We start from the raw sequence: 7,603 nt of genomic DNA, 5'->3' as shown, positions 1-7,603 counted from the left end.
GGCTCTTAATTTAAGAAATAAAGGCAAGTGGTTTAGCGATAAACTAGCAAGGGATTTATGATTTAGAGCATCTGCTACCACATTGGCTTTACCCGATGATAATCGATCATGCAGTCATAATCTTTTATGAGTTCAAGCAATCTATGTTGCTAAATTCAACTATTTCTGTGTACCCAAGTACTTCAAACTCTTGTGATCAATAAATATGTGACATTTTTCGCCATATAAGTAATGCCTCCAAATTTTCAAGGCAAACACTATGGCAGTGAGCGCAAGGTCATAAGTAGGATAGTTCATTTCGGGAAGCATATGCAACCACTTTCCCTTCTTGCATCAAGAGAGAGGCATCACTATATATCACATATTCCTTCCCTTCAGTTGGTGGAGTAAGTATAGGAGCTTGTATTAATAAGGATTTAAGCTTTTCAAAACTCTCCTGGAATTTGTCATCCTATACAAACTTGACATCCTTCCTCAAGAGTTTAGTCAAAGGGGAGGCTATAATGGAGAAGACTTTGACAAACCTTCTATAGTATCCCGCTAGACCCAAGAAACTCCTTATTTTAGTTAGGCTTTTAGGTGGTTTCCATTCAACAATAGCTTAAAATTTTACTAGGATCCACTTTCACACCTACCGCCAACACAATATGTCCCAGAAAGGCAACTTCACCGAGCTAAAATTCACATTTAGAAAGCTTGGCATAAAGCTTCTTCTCTTGCAGAATTTACAAAACAATTCGAAGATGCTTTACATGATCTTCACTATTCTTTGAGTATATTAAAATATCATCTATAAAAACCACTACAAATTGATCAAGATAAGGCTTAAACATGCGATTCATCAAATCCATAAATATCGTGGGAGCATTTGTCAACCCAAATGGCATCACCAAAAATTCATAATGGCCATATCGAGTCCTAAAGGCAGTTTTAAGGACATCATGCTCCCTTACCCTCAGTTGGTGATACCCAGACCTTAAGTAATTTTTTGAGAACAAACTAGCACCTTTTAACTGGTCAAATAAATCATCAATCCTAGGTAGTGGGTATTTATTCTTAATGGTTACCTTGTTCAGTTGTCGGTAATCAACACATAGCCTAAAAGTCCCATCTTTCTTTTTCACAAATAGCACAAGAGCTCCCTAGGGAGAAACACTCGGGCGAATAAAACCTTTCTCAAGCACTTCTTACAATTGATTTTTCAACTCTTTCAATTCTGCTGGAGCCATTCGATAAGGCGTCATCAAGATAGGAGTAGTTCCTGGAACAACCTCTATAGAAAATTCAACCTCCCTTTCTGGGGGCAGTCCAAAAAGATTTTCAGGGAAGACGTCAGGAAATTCACACACCACGGGTATATCCTCAAGGCTTGAACTTTCTGAGCATGTATCAAATATATGAGCAACATAAGATTTACAACCTTTTCCAACCATCTTCCTTGCCACAACTGCGGAGATGATATTAGATGTCAATGATCTTTCACCTTGAATAATTATGTGTGAAGGTGAAGGAGATATAAACGTCCCATGCTTTGGCCTACAATCAACTACTGCATGGTATCTATAAAGCCAATCCATATCAATAATGACATCATAGTCTTGGAAAGCCATTTCAATTAAATCAGCAGGGAAGACTAGATTTTGAATCACCAAGGGACAACCTCGATAGATTTGATTGCAAACAACTTGTTGACCCAAAGGACTTTGGACAAGCACCCCATAATCGAGTCTCACAGATTTCACATTTTCAAGAAAATCCAATGATGAGCAAACATACGAATGTGTAGAACCAGGATCAAATAATATAACAACACATAAGTCGAATAAGTGAAATTTACCAACAACCACATCTGCTCCATCTTGGTCATCCCTCTGTCTCATCGCATATGCTCATGCTGTAACTCTTGACCCATGAGCTGGATTGACTGCACTTGGACCTGCACCTGTTGCTTGTGTGTTTCTAGATCTTGAACCTCTATTCCCTTGCAAGGGAGTGGTAACACATTTTTGAACCGAGCCTTCCATACGCGGAGAAGAAGTGGGGTTAGGATTAGGAAAATCCCTCACTTTATGATTGAAGCTCCCACAATTAAAACAAGTGCTAGAAGCTCTTCTACAAGTACCAAAGTGATTCTTTCTACATTGTGCACAAGTGGGTATACGAGTCTTACCTTGGACATAGCTTGGAGTGCTAGCAATAGAGAAACTTTATCTATTCTTCTTATGTTGGGCTAACTTATGAAAAGTATTAGCTTTGGAACTGTCAAACCTCCTATTTTTATATGAACCTCCTGAATCTGCATAAGCTTTCCTGAACTTGTGTTCATTTTTACCAGCTTGTTCCTTGTCGATCCTTTCCCAAGTAAGAGCAGCTGAAACTAATTTACAAAAGTTTTCATGTTGTAGGACTGCTACAGATTTTCTGATAGAATCATTCAAACCATCTTTGAATCGCCTGCACTTATCTTTTTCGTTATTAATAATACCCCCAGCATAGCAGGATAGCCTAAGAAACTTCTGCTGATATTCAGCGATAGACATACTCCCTTGCTTTAAATTTAAGAATTCCTTTTTCTTTGCATCATGATAAGCAGGTGAGACATACTTCTTATGAAATTCTTTCATAAAATCATTCCAAGTAAGAACAGGAGGTTTTTCTCTGGCATTCGGTACACTTACCCACCAATCATAGACATATTTTTGTAATAGGAGACAACATACTTAAATTTGGTAGCGTCAGAACACTCTAACTACTCAAACACCCTTTCAAACCATTCCAACCACTGCTCGGCATCTATAGGGTCAATAGTGCCTTCAAACTCAACTCCACCCATTTTTCTCATTTTGTCAAAGTTTATTTCGTCAGGGTTAGGCACTCTTCTAGCCATGTGACAAAAGAAATCGGTCATTTGTTAAAAAGGGGGATCAATAGTAGGGGCACTATGACTCATTTGAGGGTGTGTCCCAACTCTTATACCCTGATTACTTCCCACTTCAGATCCACTTGTACTAGGAGGAATAAAATCAGAAAAATGCTCCCCAACCCCTTCTTGTAGGTGAAGTTGGGCATTATAGGTATTTAAACCCTCACGAGTGACTTCCATAAGTCTATTAGAAGTAGAAGATGCCACGAGTTGATTCCTTTATCAGGGAAAATCACATTGCATTAGGGACATGTACATGTGCATATGCACTATATACAAAAATAACATGTAACAAAAAGAAACAGTATACCACCAAATCCCAACAAAAGTCCTAGAGTCATAAACCTAGACTCTGATATCAACACTTGTAGCATCCCCTTTTGGAGGATGCCACTTATGAAGCAAAAGATAGTTGTTTTTCTTAATCTCAAATAGTCAACATATTTAGACAACTTGTTTTGAAATTCTATTTCCAATTCAACACCATTGCGGGTCTATAAAGTACACAAAACTCAAACTAGTAATTATCACAAAACTATTATCTTCCTTTGTGCATAATGACAAGTCAAAGTATAAACCCAGTACATGGCATGACTTGAGTTAAAAGCACACTCCAAAAATAGCAAAATTAGTTACCTTGTTCAAGTTACAAGCATCTGGTTTTGTTTTCACAAGCCTTCAAAATTTCATACATAAGTGCCACATGTATCTTGTACAAGTCCCTAAAATATTTACAAAACTAGATGCATATGCAGATGTGATCTTCACAAGGGCTCCAAAAGTCTACTCCAAATGGTCATCTTCACATCTTGTCCCGCACATTACCTATGATAGAAAATAACTATCGCTAAGCATAAAGCTTAGTGTTGTATAAACTTTGGGCTTGGAGTCATTAAACTCTTCTATTCCCTTGTTTATTGCACGTGGCTCAATAATGTAAAAGTAAGCCCAAGTGAATAAGTATATCAAAGTATCGAATACAAACCTTAAAGAATTTCAAAATCAATATCAATATTTGAAGGCTCAAGTATCAAGAAACTTATAATTCAATTTGAAAGAGTTGTTAAATAATCAATTTCGCCCAATAGGTACGTCATGCCTTCACACAAAGCACAATCAATATCAAGATGGACCGAAGTCCCAAAATCAAGAAGGGTCATCACCCAATATCAAGACAATCAAGAACCATGTTGACAGTGACTTTTCACTCGTACTTGAGAATGGACGAAACCCCATCGTCAAGACGAAATGTAAATCCAAAGTCAAGATGGGCAAGATCCAAATTGAGAGGCATTTCAATATCGATGACAAATCACCATAACGAGAAGGACAAAGTCCCAACAAGAATGAAAAATGATCAAGCAATTCGTACAAATGGGCGATTTAGCAAAAGTTTTGTAATACTTGAGATAATAGTCATACCATAATAAAAGACAAGGAGTAAGGAAACAACGCATCAAAATACTTCAAATTTCAGAAAAATAAAATATTCCAAGTTCAAGTTTATAAACAAACCTTGGCATTTTAGCACATAACAAGTTCTACCAAAACTCGAGGAGCTCAATTCCTCTACGCCATAGACAAACCAAAATCCACTTTGTCAACCAGTTTCTCTTAGCTGGTATAAGCGCATATACACCTTAAATACACAATCAAATATCTACTTAAGTTTAAGAGTCTCATTATATCAAAAATAAACATGAAATCAATAAAAATCAGCTCAAACTATCAAAATAGAAATTCTAGACAGCCTACTGTCTTGTATTGTTGTTCAGTTTGAAAGGGGTAAATGGGGGAAACAGGCTTTGTGGACTAAATGAAAGTTATATACATGTGTCTTAGGGTCACATAAAATTTCAAATCACCCCTACAAAAATTCTGTACAAAAGATATGTCCACAATACCAACAGCAGTCCATGTAGGATTTCCAAAACAAAATTTGGACAGCACCTCCCCTATACTTCATCACCCTTTTTCAAGCAGATAAAAGTAAAAGTTTCTTTTAGAGACTAAATGAAAGTTATATCCCTATAAAATATCGTTCCAAAACATCTTGAATCACTCTAAATGAAGCTTTACACAAAGAGTTATACTAATATTACTAACAGCAGTTCCATCCAAAAATGGGTTTGCAAAACATGGTTTATTCCCCCACTTTCGACAACAACAATGTATCAACAACATCAACAACAATATCATTAACTTCAACTCGAAAGGAAAAACCTTACCTTGCCAAAACTCGACCTCTAAAGCTCCTTAATCGTGGCTGAAAATTAATGGTTGCTCGTTACCCTTGCTTGCTGCCCCAATCAGTATATTTACGTTATTAAATACATCTATTTGATCAAAGAATACCTTAGATAATTAATTTATGGAATGAAATCGGATGGCGTACCTTTTTTCCTTGTTGCTGCCGTAGGTACTCTATCTTATTCTCTAAGTTTTCTCTCAAACTCTATGTGTAATTTGCTGAAGAAATGACTTCTTAGTTATCTTAACATACATATATATGCTCCCTTAAAGTGTGACACGTGGAAGCCCCTAAGGGTGACATGTGTCCAGCCCCTACAGCTCTACCTCATCAATGCGCCTAATCTAAAGCTTTCACATGGCAGCATGGGGTCCACCCCAAGTAGGTGTGTCACCTACTTGGTCCAATTAGGTGTGTCACCTACTTAGTCCAAGTAGGTGCATCACCTACTTGTTTCAAGTAGGTGCATCACCTATTTTTCCTACTTCCGTGGGTTCGTAATCTCATCTCACTTTAAGAACCTATGTAATCCTTGCTACTTAAGCTCGATGTGTACTCAAGTAGCTTAATTATGTAAGATATCCCATTCAATAGCTTACGCAAGTAGGTTGATTACCAAGACTCATTACTTGTCCTCCAACTCCTTCCAAATCCCTCTTGACCTATTTCCAACTGTCACTACTCACGTAGAACTTCATAGATAACGTGGATCACCTGGCAATCTTTTAGAAAAACCATAAAAGAAATTGGGATATTATAGGTGTAATCAAGAGAAATTGTTTTTTTCAAGTAACTATTGGATGCTGTAAGCATGACTTCTATTAATGTTGATCATCCATGCCTTGTGGTGAATGTTGTGCCTATGGTTACATGTTTGGAAGTGTCACGACCCAACCTGTAGGCCGTGATGAGTGCCCGAACTAAACACTCACATATACCTCTGCTAACTATAAGTAAACTTGCCCCCTATTTAAGTTATAATGCAACAATAGGCACAATAACATATAAGCCGACGAGGTTATCGTAACATATAGGAACAACTTTACACACATACATATACCACCCACATATATTTCCACCGACCTCTAAGAGTAAGAACAGTAACATAAGGTGGGAAAGGCCCCCAGCCGTACCCGTAACAAAATGAGTGTACAAATCAAGAGACCAGTACCACAACTAGGCTCTAATATAATAGATCTTCTCCCGAACTTACTGGTAGGAGTCCTAAGCTGGTGGGTCTCCAAAATGTGCATCTGTACCTACGGGCATGAATGCAACCCCCCGAAGAGAGGGGGTCAGTATGACATATGTACTGAGTATACAAAGCATAACTGGAAATATATCTGAAGTAAAGAGCTAGGGGGATAAATTCGTTACTTAAGAAAACACTGTAACTGTACCTTGTGAATCATAAAACATGCATGCTCATATTATACAATATAGTCAGCCCCTTCAGGGACTCGGTGAAATATATATCTATAGGACCATCATAGGGCTCGGTGCCATCATCACCTTATCACATCACATCACATCATCATATATATACATACGTTCCCGGCCCTCTAGTGAGGGACTCTATGAGTTGTGTATGTCATTGCATTATCATTTCCTCATATATTGTACCCAGCCCTTTAGTGAGGGACTCAGTGGATAATGCAGTGAACTACACATGATTACGTTCCCAGCTTGGGACTCGGTGAAAGAAGGGTTACAGGATACACGAGTAGAGTAGTGAGTAACCATATGCAATTTAAACCATCATTGGAGACTTGTTGGAATAATCAAAATGAACTATCATTTGAAAATTAGGACAGTAGCCATAACAAGTACCTTTGGAGTGTCATTATGGTTTGCATCAAGGTAGAACTTTTGAAATCATCTACTCGTATCAAGGCATGATAAAATATCTTTTGGAAGTCAAGAAAATGGCCATCTTAGTGGCTTTGAGAATGGGGACCTCCTTGGTATCACATATACTTCGTCTATTCGTTTCATAAAGTTCATGCAAAAAAAAAGAAGATTTACTTTACCTACTTACTCTTTCCCAAGGATAGAAAAACTTGAGAAGCCATAGTTCAATTATTGGAAGAGTTCTAGCTTAAAAGAGTGAATGAGAGTCATACCTTATACCACCATATAAATTATACCAACTTAGGATGGTCGGTCACTTTCACATGAATCGAGGTAAAAGGACATGCGTTCTAGGAAATTAAAAACGTTGGTCATCCTAGTGTACTTAAGAATAGGAGCTTCTTGTAGACTTTGCACATTCTTCGTCCGTTGACTTTCTATGGGTCATGCCAAAAGAAGGAATAGAATAAGCTTTACATACCCTCTACTTTTCCTCATAGAGTCATTATATATATATATATATATATATATATATATATATATATATATATCGTACCTGGCCCGTCATGAGCTTGGTA

This window comes from Solanum dulcamara, chromosome 6 (assembly GCF_947179165.1).
Source record: "Solanum dulcamara chromosome 6, daSolDulc1.2, whole genome shotgun sequence".
Lineage (NCBI taxonomy): Eukaryota > Viridiplantae > Streptophyta > Magnoliopsida > Solanales > Solanaceae > Solanum > Solanum dulcamara.
Note: the sequence above shows the minus strand (reverse complement) of the source record.